At 48.2% G+C, this 12,518-nt stretch overlaps 1 protein-coding gene across 5 annotated transcripts in view; it reads left to right on the top strand.

Moving 5' to 3' along the window:
- Dis3l2 (DIS3 like 3'-5' exoribonuclease 2) overlaps positions 1-12,518 on the top strand; it is a 330,432-nt gene that overhangs the window by 302,950 nt on the left and 14,964 nt on the right. The window lies entirely within an intron of this gene.

The following is a 12,518-nucleotide window of genomic DNA, read 5'->3' as shown; positions in this document are numbered from 1 at the left end:
GGAGGAGAGCAAAGGATTCTGGACCAAGTGCCATGTTTAATTCATCCCTCCCTGTGCTTGCTTCTTCTCCTCTTCCTTCCCCCTGAATAAGCAGATGGAGTATTTCCCAGCAGCCCCTGACAACTTCAAACTAGCATCAGCACTTCCCAGCACTTTTGAAAAGGCACTTTCTGTCTGTGCTTGGAACTGCTGCTGGTTCCACAGGCTAACTACAGTATTACGTAAGAGCCACTCATGGCAAAGGGAGAGCACCTCCGAACCTCCGGACCTCCAGACCTCCCAACCTTCGGCGTGGGCAGGTGCAGACACTGCCAGATCAGAGTAAAGAATGACTTTCTTGTTCCTTGTCAAGTCCCAGGTTAGGAGAGAGAGAAGCTGAAATTAAGAGATAGAAAGGGCTTGCAGAGCTGGAGGCAGCACAGCCAGAGGTGCCAGAAGTGACCTCAAGGGAACAGCTGCAGCTGGGATGTGCATATGGGAGTCAGGCACTCACAGTGCAGGTGTGGGCTTCTGTGACCCCCTCACAGCAGGTGGAATTTGATATCTCTAGGACACCAACCCAACTCATGTTTCCAGAGTTGAACTCTGGGGTGATGTCTTCCCACTGCCTACCACACAGAGGGGAATCCTTGGCTCTTCTTGCTTTTGCTACCTAGAATGAGATGACAGCCCCAGCCAGGATACAGCTAGGTGCCAAATAGTGTTTTGTTGCGATTGCTTCCCTAACAGAAGGTGGGAAAGCATGAATGTTCTCACTTCACAGAGAAGGGAACCTGTGAGCTGAGAGATGCTCTGCCCAGGGTCAAGTTGTGTCTAAGAAGCAGAACTGGCAGACAAGCTTCTCCTAAGGCGCTGCCTCCTCTATGAGATGCACAGCAGGCATGGCCCACAGCAGCTGGATAACTGTGCCAAGTTGCCTGGAGATCTGGGACAGGGAAGTCGGCAAGACTAGGGCAGCCGCGGCTGCTCCAGGGTTTATGATACCTTCATGTAGTGCGTGCAGCACCTTCAGGGTTGCAGTCTGTACACATGTAATCTCTGCATACGTGGCCACGGTATTTATCAGTGGAGCTGAGTCAACATCCCTCTCCCGAATTTACTGGGAGAAGCAGGAGAGATAGGGTTGAAGGCATGAAGCCCTGAAGTTTCTTACCACAGGTTTCCCATGCTGCTAAACTGGGACTTGGCCCTTCAGCTACTGCTTCCCTTCTTAAGCCAGAATTGTCCAAAGCAAGGAAACACAAAAGCCAGAAAAACGGATTGATTGTGCTGGCCACAGACCTGCCACAGACTCATCAGTGCAGATACACAGACACAGTGCTCCATGTCCCAGCATGCTGTATGATATAGGCATTCCACTATGCATTCTTTTTTTTTTTTTTTTTAGGTTTTTCGAGACAGGGTTTCTCTGTGTAGCTTTGCGCCTTTCCTGGAACTCACTCTGTAGCCCAGGCTGGCCTCGAACTCCCAGAGATCCGCCTGCCTCTGCCTCCCGAGTGCTGGGATTAAAGGCGTGCGCCACCACCACCCGGCCCACTATGCATTCTTATGTGGTGCATATTAGAAAATGAATTTGTACAGTTAACTCACTTTATAAAACTTACTTTGTATCCATGATGTGCATAGAGAAAAGCTACAGGCCCTAAGTGGCATTTGTCTTAGTCATTGTTTTATTGCTCTGAAGAGACACCATGACCAAGGCAAGTCTTATAAAAGAAAGCATTAACAGGGGGCTTGCTTACAGTATCGGAGGGTTAGTCCACTATCATCGTGGAAGGAAGCATGATGACACACAGGCAGGCATGGTACAGGAACAGTAGCTGAGAGCTACACCTTGATCCATAGGCAGCAGGCAGAGAGAAAGAGATACTGGGCCTGGTGTGGGCTTATGAAACTTCAAAGGCCATATCCAGTGACACGTCTGCTCCAACAAAGCCACACCTACTATTCTTACAAGGCCACACCATATCTTTCCAAACAGTTTACCAACTGGGGACTAAGCATGCCAATATATGAGCCTGTGGAGGCCATTTTCATTCAAACCAACACAAATTAACACAGCTGGGTATGATGCCACAAGCCTATAGCACTTAGGAGGCAGAAGCAGGAGGATCATCTTTGGCCACATGCTGAGTTTGAGACCAGCCTAGACTACAGGAGACTCTCTTTCAAAAAGACAGAAAGAGAAAGAAAAAGAAAATGAACACACTCAGGTCAGGAAATAGACTGTTAGACACCCCCACACTTCATTTCCCACTCAGCTTCCCATTCAGAGCCTTCCTCGATCCTCCAAAACATGGAATCATTCAGTAAGTCTTAATTTTTCCTCTGAGTATTATTATATTAATGAGAATTCATCTTCATTGCTGTATATGGTTGTTCTCCATTCATTTTCATTGCTATAAAAATTTCCCTTGAAAGGCTGAAGATGTAGCTCAGTGATAGAGCACTTACCTGGCATGCACAAGGCCTGGGTTTGATCCCTAACACTGTGATAAAATAAAATAATTTGAAAAACTATGAGGGATTTTTTTTAGAAAACACTTTTATCAATTCTTTGAAGAGTTTCATATGCTATATTTTGATCATATTCACCCCCAATTCCTCCTTCTAACTCCTTCCAGACCCATCCCTAACTCCCTACTTCCCTCAACAACAAGAATGTCATTGTCTTCTTTTTTTTAATAATGCATTGCCTCTAATTTGTGCTAGTCATATACTTCTGTGTATCAACCTATCAGGAGTCACACCCCTAAATAAAACTGACTCTTTTCTCTCCTAGAAGCTATCAACTATTCGTAGGGCCTCAGCAAGGGGTGGAGGCTCATACACTTCTCCCCACTCCATGTTAGAATGCTGCCTGGGCTTGACCTTGTACAGGTCTTATGTAGGTAACCATGGCTGCTATGAGTTCATGAGTGCAGCAATCCTGTCGTGCCCAAAAGATCCTGCTTCAGCCCTCCCTGACCTCTAGTTTTTCTGAGATAGTACCTGAGCTCTGAAGAGGTTGTGATCTAGATGTCCCATTTGTGGCTGAGCACACATCCACTGACCACCATCCACTACACATAAAAAAAAAAAAAAAAAAAAAAAGCTTCTCTGATGATCTCTGAGAGCTGCACTAATCTATGGGTGGAAAGATAGAAATTTAGAGGGCAGTTTGACTATGTCCTTTTAGCAAAAATGATAATAACAGGTCCCCACTGGAGCTCCCCAACCCTGAGTTCTCAGGCAGGTTTCCAGTACCCAGTGTGTGTTTCCTCCCGTGAGAGGGTCTTAAATTCAAGCAGGAAGTGATGGGTGCCCCGACACATTTGTACCACTATATCACCCGTGGCCACATCTTACCACACTGGTCACTGTTGTAGTTCACAGGGTCACAGCTGAGTGATACTCCTGAAGACTTTCCCACAGCAGCCTGCAGAGCGTCTTCCAGTACTGGAGAGTTAGACAGAAGAGAGGAAGCTTCTTAGTCAGTACCAACTTGATTCTGCATGTCCAGTGACAGATGTGTGTGGTGTCTCAGTAATAGGGTTTTATCATCAAGTTCTAACAGGCAACCAAACGGTGAAAAATTTTTAGAACCACATATGATGTAATCCCAGCATTTAAGAAGTGGAGGCAGGAGGATCAAGAGTTCAGGGTCTTCCTTGGCTGCATAATGAATTTGAGGCCATCTTGAGCTACATAAACGCTTGTCTCAAAGAAAGAGAACTGATTATCTACTCTGCATTAATCTAATCAGTGTTTTGGTTATTTCTGCCTTGAAGTTATTACAGATAGTTCTGTTTCTATATGCCTTTGGGTGCACATGCACATATTCTGTTTGAGGGTAGACCTAGGAATAAAACTGCTAATCCTATATCACTATACCAGCAAGGTGTGAGAGTTCAGGCCTTTTCAAATTTCCTGCCTGACTTTCTGGTTTTCTCCTTCGTGTGTTTTTCTGCCTATTCAGGATATGAATCCTTTGTTGGCTGTACATATTGCACATACCAGACTAGAGAACAGGAGCAAAGTCTAGGCCCCTGCACTTCTTTATGTGGAGGAGTAGAAGTTAACAGTTAGCATCACTTTCTGGTTCCTGGTCTCTAGCCAGCCAGGGAAGACCTAAAGCTTTGATTCCATTGGTTGTTACTTTGTTCCAAGGCTATGCCTAAGGCAGTATGATTTTAGAATCAGTGACCAGGGTTCTCCAGATTTGGGATAGCCACAGACAGAATCGTCAGTAAACTATTCTTCTCTGTTTTGTTTTTTTTTTATTGGAAGTGTCTCTTAGGTACCTAACTTTATAATTATATAGACACTCCTTCCCTGTGTGATGTCGCTGTACTTAAACTCACAGTATATATGACTCCTTAGACTATGACATTGCATAAATCAAAGAGATTAGTAGACAGCTATCAGGAGAGTTGAGTTCTGGGCCCTCCTTAACATTACCAGAGACAGTAAAGAACTCCCTGATGGGTATACCAATTCCTTTTTTTTCCCCCGGAGCTGAGGACTGAACACAGGACCTTGTGCTTGCTAGGCAAGCACTCTACTGCTGAGCTGAATCCCCATCCCCGAGTATACCATATGAACATGCTAATGCTGGCATTTGCTCCTTTTTCCAGTGGCTCCTCCTCCAAATGCTCCTTCATCTGCCCTCATCTCCTTCTCCCTGGTACTCATTGCCAAGGATGCAGATGCAAGTGGTCAAGGATTTCAAACTAGAAGGACTCCTCCATGCCTGCCTGTGTGCAGCCCTAGAAGGCTGCTGTAGCTCGCCATGGCTTCCTGGGTTAGCCACGCACTGTTCGACTCAGGTCTCTTAGGCCATCCTGCCTCCTGTTGTCTGGTGCCAGGTGGTGTCTAGAGCAGCTGAGGTCGTCTTCTTGGCCAGGCTGCTGGGGTGGCAGGGAAGATCCACAGGACTTTGCGGTCTCAGTTCCCTGTTGGCAGTTTCAGAGGCCTAGGCAGATGCACAGAACCTTTCTGGACTCACTGAAACAGAGAAACGAAGAGCACAGAGACCCAAGTCTCCAAGTCCCTCGAGACTGCTGGGAAGAGCTGCCATGAGCCGAGAACTTTGTTAGTTCTCCCCACATCCTCCCTCTGCAGCTTAAATAACTACCCAAAAATGACCCAAGAGATTGATTTCCCACAAGACAGAACTTCAACATACCAAGAACTCTCCTAATTAAAGACTTCTCAACTTTTACAAAGACCTTGTAAAAAGCATGCTCTTAGTTGGCACAGTGTGGCATTAACTGACTTGGAGTGCAGTTGCCTTTGCTTACCTCTGCCCTTCCCTCTCCTTATCTGCTGGTGATGGACTGCAGCTCTTTCCTTTCCGTGGGGCCTCTTGGGGTTACAGTGATCCAAGGTGACTCGGAACCCTGACATTTCCTTACAGATGCTTTGTACAAAGCAGATGGCGACATGCTCTTACCACAATGGGGCAGGGATGGAGGGGTCATCGACATCTTTATTGTCTCAGATCTATACTGGCCACAGCCATACTTCTCTCTCAATTTCTTGGTCTGACCCAAGTTGTTTCCTTAGCCTTCTCTGGGCACCCAGACAGGCACGTGTCTACCCGAGAGGTACTTCAGAGCCAGCCTCTATAAGCACATGGCCAGCCAGCAGCCTCCAGACCTAAGGAGGCTCACTTCTTTCTAAGACTTCAAGAGGTTCTAGAAAAGGCTGTGATCTTTGGGTCTGTCATCCTTTGAATGAACAGGCCACATCATTGCTGTCCAGTAGATTATGAGTCACAGCCTCTCTGCACCAGCATGCTGGGCCAGACACTAGGCACATTCAGAAAGTGAGAGTGGCAAATGTCTGCTCTAACCACTCCCCCTAGGCACTGGGCCTGTGACACTCACAGGTTAGCCTTATAGGAAGCAGGCCACAGAACTGCAGGTTGGGTCTGAGCCTGAAGAAAAGTACCCATGGCCATCACCTCCGGCAGCTACCTGGCAGGTGACCAGAGCATGTTTGACTCACTCACCTTTTGGCTGTGCTCTCCATAGGGAAGTGGTTCTGATCTGTCGTCACTGCTGCTCCCCTGCTCTCTGAGGCATTGTGGCTTTTTCTTGGTGGTTGGGCAGGAAGCCTCTGGAGCCTGAAGGCATTGCCATACTTGATGAAAGGACAAAGGCTGTTGATGACTATAAATCATTTTGACTATATAAATCATTTGACTATAAATCTCTAAATGAGCCTGGCTCATTTAGAGAGAGGGGACGTATTAACAGTTCTTAGGGTATGTCTTCCTGTGGTGGGCACCCAAATGGGACGGGAGCTCACAGAGTAACTCAAGCTGTGCCCACCAAGTTAAGTAGGAGGAAATGGACCAAGCCAGCAAAGCCTGGCCGAGGTACAGAACACAGATCACCCCACTGACTTGTAGCCCCACCTCACTGGGCATCCTCAGGTGACCCACCCTACCTCAAGCACTGCTGGGTCGGCTCCAAAGTGAGCAAGCCAGAGGATGGCTAATTGGGAGCAGCATGACACTGAGGGGACCGTTCTGAGTAGGCAGATATGGCTTAGCCCTCGGTGTGGAGACTGCTGTCACCACCACAGACCTAAAGACTGTCTAGAGTTCCCTGATTCCATAGTCAGGCCTCAGGGTGGAGATGCTCCACTTGCCCTGCTAGGGCTTCTGTCTCAAAAGCTGTAACATCACTGTCTGTGTTCTTCTTGTCCCCAATTTCTTCACCCAGGACACCTCGGCCATCTTCTCCTGGATGTCTGGCCTTAGCTGTGTTGCTTACACAGATGTGTAGTGTTTGAGTTGTCTAGAATGATAGGACTACAATTGTTCTGTAGACCCTTGTTTTCACCTGGGAGAGGGTGTAGTCTTTGAAGCATCAAAACTTGGTCCTTTGATACATATACTATACTTTTGATGGTGCCAGCTAGACATAACAGAGTTTTTGATACTGAGGATTGTTCAAAATATTTATATTATCATGTAAAAATTGGGGGAGGTGGTTGTATTAGACTGTGTTTTTGCAGTGCTGGAGAGTGATCTGAGAACTTCACACCACCATGAGCTATATCCTTAGATATGTTTAAGTTCCTATTTTGAGACAAGGCCCTTCAAAATTTCCCAAGCTGGCCTGGCAGTCTTTGACCTTGTGATCCTCCTGCCATAGCTTCTGAGTAACTAAGATTACATGACTGCAGCACCGTGCCCAGCTGGCCATGCTTTCTGTAGGGTCCACTGTACTGCACAGCCTTTGCCCTGCAGTCAGTGACCACAGGGTTGTGGGGTTTTCCCTTGACTTTACTGAAGTCCTGCCCCATATATGTCTTTGTCTCTGCCCTGAGAGGCAGGCCAGTTGTCCCCTCATCACTGTGCATATGGTAGCTAGGAGCACTGGGCCTTGGGGGGGCACGTGTTAGAATTAGCATCCCAGGTGAGGAAGGGTTATGGTCAGAGCCAAGGCTGCCCTGGGTGCTCCACACAGCCAAGTGCCTGTTTGCTGCAGATGCATAACATGGTATTCCCAGAGCCGTGTTTGAGGCTCACCCCCTAGTTCTGCACCACCTTTCATTCCCTGAGACTCCGTGTGTTTGTGTTCCACATCTGCCAACTAAGCTAAATTGACTCAACTACTGCATGGCAGTTTCCCATCCCATCAGGAAGCACCTCCTTCTCTGGAGCTTGTGGAGCTGCCCACCACTCTAAGCTAACGGTGTCCTCTATCCCTCAGTCTAGTCAGGTGGTCACCATGGTTTGTGTAAGAAATGCCATTCATCACTGTCCTGCTCATGAAGCAGAATGCCCTTTTCACTCCTTTGACTTTTCTCAGTGTATTTTTTCAGTGCTGATGTCATCAAACTTGACTCCAATTGTTAACATAACACTCTTGTCTCAGAACTACCAGTCCCCTGCTGAGTACTGCAAGAAGTGGGTTCTTTCCTCTGCTTGTGCAGCTCAGTGGAATGTGAATGCTTTTGACTGTAAGGTGGAGAGTGCATAGTAAAAGGATGAAGTTCTGAGGGAAGGAGATGAGCAGGTAATCTGACTCCCTTTGCTCAGCAGCAAGGATAGTCTCTCCAGCATGGCTGGCACACTGGAGATGCTTAACAGACACCCAGTGGACGTCTCTCCTGGTTCAAGCATGGCTTACTTTCCCCGTGTCCTTTGTCCTTAGCATGCCTCTGTTGCTTCTTCCAAGTCACAGACTCTTGTCTCCTTCATCTGCTGTAGATAGTTTTCATAATGTAGCTTGAGAATTCCGGATCTGAAAATGCAAAACAAATTCTTTATAAGGTTCAAGTTTTAGATTTTAGAGCATTTCAAATTTTATAGTTTTGTATTAGGGAGTCTATGCAAATATTCCCAAATTTAAAAAATGAAATCTGAAGCACTTCTGGTCTCAGCATTTCAAATAAGGGATTGTCAGCCTATACTGCTAATCATATTTACAAAATATTTAGCTAGTGTGCTAGCTCCAATAAGTACTGAGGAATCATCTACTCCTCCCTAGAATAACCTGGGAGGGAGATGATTCAATTAAGTAGGCTACCTGAAATAATTCTTCTTCTCCTCCTCCTCCTCTTCCTCCTCCTCCTCCTCCTCCTCCTCCTCCTCCTCCTCCTCCTCTTCTTCTTCTTCTTCTTCATCTTCATCACCACCACTGCTACTGCTATTCAGATAGTCTTACCATGTAGCCCAGATTGCCTGGAACTTGATACACTACATAGACCAAGTTCGCTTCAAGCTTATGGCAAACCTTTTGCTTTAGTCTCCTGAGTGTTGGTGTTATAGGTGTACACCTCCACACTTTAAATAATTCTTAGCAGTTATTATTTGCTTTGTTTATAAAGGACCAATACCTTATGTTTCTACACATGTTATTTTCACCTCAGGATAGTGGAGGGGGAGTGAGAACAAAACCCTTGCAAGTCAAAATCTGAGAGAGCTTTTGCTGGCCTGATGGGACCTACTGAACTTGCCATGATTGAATTTTTACTTGTCTGTGGACAGTTATTACTTAAACCCAAACAGGGTGAGCATGGTAACTAACCCTCCTTTGTGGGTAACCTGATCAATGAATCCTCTTGTCCAAGGGCAGCTTAAGAGTAAGAAAAGCCTCTTCCCGCCTGAGCTGTTTCCTCTGAGCTGACACTTGTCTTATCACCCACTGGGATGCAGTCTGTTGAGTCTGGCAGAGCTCATTAGTTATGTGACTTTCAAAATATTGACCCATGGTTTTATGAACTGGGTTCAGAGTGCTTTAAATGGATGTGTTCCCATCCTTCGAGTTCTGGGCTTCCCTGACATGTGCCTGGCCCGCACCAGACACACATGCACAAGCGGCTCCCCTCCACCTGGCGGCACCAAGGCGCCTGCTTTGTCCTCTCCATGTCAGAATACAGAACCCTACCCTGCCACCTGCTCCCAGAGCACTGGCCTCTCAAGTGAGGCCCCAGCTGAGAGCGGCAGTGGGCAGTGCGTGTGCTTCCTTCCCTTCCGACACTGGGTGTCTCTGGGAGCCTGGTTCCTAATTCCTCTGTCACCCTGCATGGTGTGAAAATGGAATGACCCATAGGTTCGTGAGTTGAAGGCTTGGTCCCTTGATGGTGACACTGTTTGGAAGATGGCAGAGTCTTTAGGAGGAGCTAGGCCCCGAGGGATGGGAATTCTTGGAGTCCATACCCTGCCCCTGGCTCCTTCCTCCTGCTTCCTGGCCACCGCTGGGTGAGCTGTGCTGTTTGTTCTACCTCATGTTCCCATCGTACTGCTCAGCCTCTTTGCAGGTCAGCTGACCGTGAACCAGCACCTCTGAGCCCAAGCATGTTTCTCCTATCACGTCATTTTTTCTTGGGTATTTGTCATGAATACTGCTTTACATGCCTGTCTCCATGGGCTCGCTGGGCCTTTCTTATTTCCATGCTCTGCACAGTGCTTGGCTGTAGCAGGTGCCAATAAAGTTTGCTGGGCAAGCAAAGGAATGAGGTTTACACTGGGATTGTAACATATATAATTATTAGTCTTCTAATTTGTGAGGTGCATGGTGGAATTTCCCAGGCCCTTGCATTCTGGGGCATTTTGTAGGAACCATTTTTCTAAGTTTAGCAGTGGGGACAGAACTATCTGGTATGTAACACAGTCTGCCTAGAGAGAGACCAGCTGAGTGAGCAGACTTACAAGGGCATCACTGAGGATGACTCTTACCATGGCTTGTCCATGGATTGATGAGGATGGAGCAAAGCAAGGATGCATGTTGAAAGACCCACCAACCAGAAGTCTCACTCCAACCTAAGTGTATCTAGCTCTGGCTCTGGGATGCCCCTCAGCTGTAACTTGGACTTGTGAGAAAGAAGGGCTAACAGTTTTACAAGTGCTACCCTTTCTAGGATGCTTATTCTAAATTCTCCCCCACCATGTGTGATAGAGCTGTGGCTTTCTTAGATACAACCTTCAATGTCAACAGAGCCATAGAGAGAATGAGAAGGTGAGAAGGATCATCTCTCTTGTACCCTCCAAAGACTGAAGCCTGTGAACAGGCCCTGGGCAGTTCACCCAGTGGCTTGACAACTGAGACAGCCCTGACTCTGTCCCTGTGCCAAGATGCAGCCTGCCTGCTGCTTCCATCTGTTCGGGTCTTCTCCAGAGCCTCAGGCGAGCGAGCAGATAGAAATGGGGCCGTGCTTGGTGCAGTGTGCTCAGTGGGAAAGGGAGCAAGGCAGCCCAGGCAGCTTGTTCACTGTTCCAGGCTCCCTGCAGAGCTGAGTGTTGTTCCCAGCACAATGGCCCTCCCTAGAGACTACTCAGGTTCCTCCCACAGCCTCTCTAGGCCTGGTCTTGTATTGCCCAGACAGAGACTACCTGTACTTCAGAAGGGGCACTCACTCACTTCCAGTGTGTCCTCTTGATTGGATGGAACTGAACAATGTTGCAACCCAGACCCACACGGGTGGCCCCACCGTGCAGATCTAGCCATGTTCTGCCTCTGACTTGTTCCGGGAGTGGACTGCCTAGGTGAGCTGATAGATAGGTGAGCTGATACACAGGCCTGCCTGGCACAAGGGGAGGAAAGGGTAACATCCCACACAAAAAAGAATTTGAGAGTCTAAGTGAGGCTTGGAGCTCTTTAGGGAACAGAAGCCCTGCAAACATTTGGATTTCATGTGCCATCCCAGAGCAGGCCTCTCCAAAGGGAATCACTTGTTTCTGTACCTCCTCCCACTTAGCACAGCCAACCCGACTCCAACAAAACCTGGTGAAGCCAAAGCTGCAGGTCTTGGTGATGCCCCAGATCTAGGCCCTGCCACAATCTGGAGCTTGTCATCTTCTGTAGCCTCTGAGACTCAGTTTCCCTCTGTGCACATTAAGACCTACAATATCTTCCTGGGAAAGGATTCATTGGGCTGGATGACAAAACACACATAGAGCTTGTCCACATTCTTTTTTCCTTCTCACCATCAGTGGCTTCATCATCCCAAGGTGGCCTTGGAAAATGGGGCCCACTCCCCACAGCCCAGGCAAGAACACTTTCTTTCCTGGGACTCACTTGGTAGCCCAGGCTGGCCTTGAACTCACAGAGATCCACCTGGCTCTGCCTCCTGAGTGCTGGGATTAAAGACGTGTGCCACCACCGCCCGGCAAGAACACTTTCTTGGAGGCAAACAAAACACACTTTTTTTTTTTTAAGACAGGGTTTTTCTGTGTAGCTTTGGAGCCTGTCCTGGAACTCACTCTGTAGACCAGGCTGGCCTCGAACTTACAGAGATCTGCCTGCCTCTGCCTCCCGAGTGCTGGGATTAAAGGTGTGTGCCACACCACCGCCCAGTGCAAAACACTCTTTCAATAAAGTAGAAGAGCCTGAGTTCCAGGAGTACCTGGCTCCTCCATTCTCCTATCTAGCTGTCTTTTGTAGTTGTGTACGTGTGTATATGAGTCTTGTATTTTAAAACACTCTTCTCCCTTGAACATCCTAGCACCCAAATTCTAGCTTTAGAACCAAAGTTGATCCCTTCCACAGTCAGGGGTGCCCCAGTTGGTTCCCCTGAGCTTGTCTAAGCTCTGTTCTTGTTGCAGGTCTACAGAGCCAGCCTCCTTTACTTGGGCGTGAGAGGGAGCCTCGGCCTTGGCTAGAAGTCTGAGCAGGGCCACAGAGCTGTTGCGGGCAGGCAGTGGTTCCTTGAGGTGGTGTGCTTCTGTGTGCCTTGGCCACACCTCCTCTAGCCAGTGGGTCCAGCTCCAGTGGAACTGGAGAAAGGAGTGTGTGTCAACATCATGAAGGAGCCAGCGAGGCCCAATTACCCCTTGCTGCAAGGCCACACAGCACAAACTGCCGCCTGGTTCTGCTTAGGGGCTAGAGCTGCTGCCCACGTGCAGGCCTGCCCCGTGCCTCTGTGCGCAGAGCTGAGCCTGGGGAAGAGCAAGCCTCCGTGGCTAGCTTTCTGCTGACAAAGGCTTTCGGTGCTGTCAGCCGGCTGGGCGCAATCCCTCCCCCTCCCTACCACAGCCACTGGGCCTCCCTTTGGCAGGGCCGGAGGGCTGCTCTTGG

The sequence above is a fragment of the Peromyscus californicus genome, unplaced genomic scaffold (assembly GCF_007827085.1).
Source record: "Peromyscus californicus insignis strain IS unplaced genomic scaffold, ASM782708v3 Scaffold_21__1_contigs__length_65335640, whole genome shotgun sequence".
In the NCBI taxonomy this organism is placed as follows: domain Eukaryota; kingdom Metazoa; phylum Chordata; class Mammalia; order Rodentia; family Cricetidae; genus Peromyscus; species Peromyscus californicus.
The sequence above is the reverse complement of the archived record's forward strand: the minus strand, read 5'-3'. Positions and strand labels throughout refer to the sequence as shown.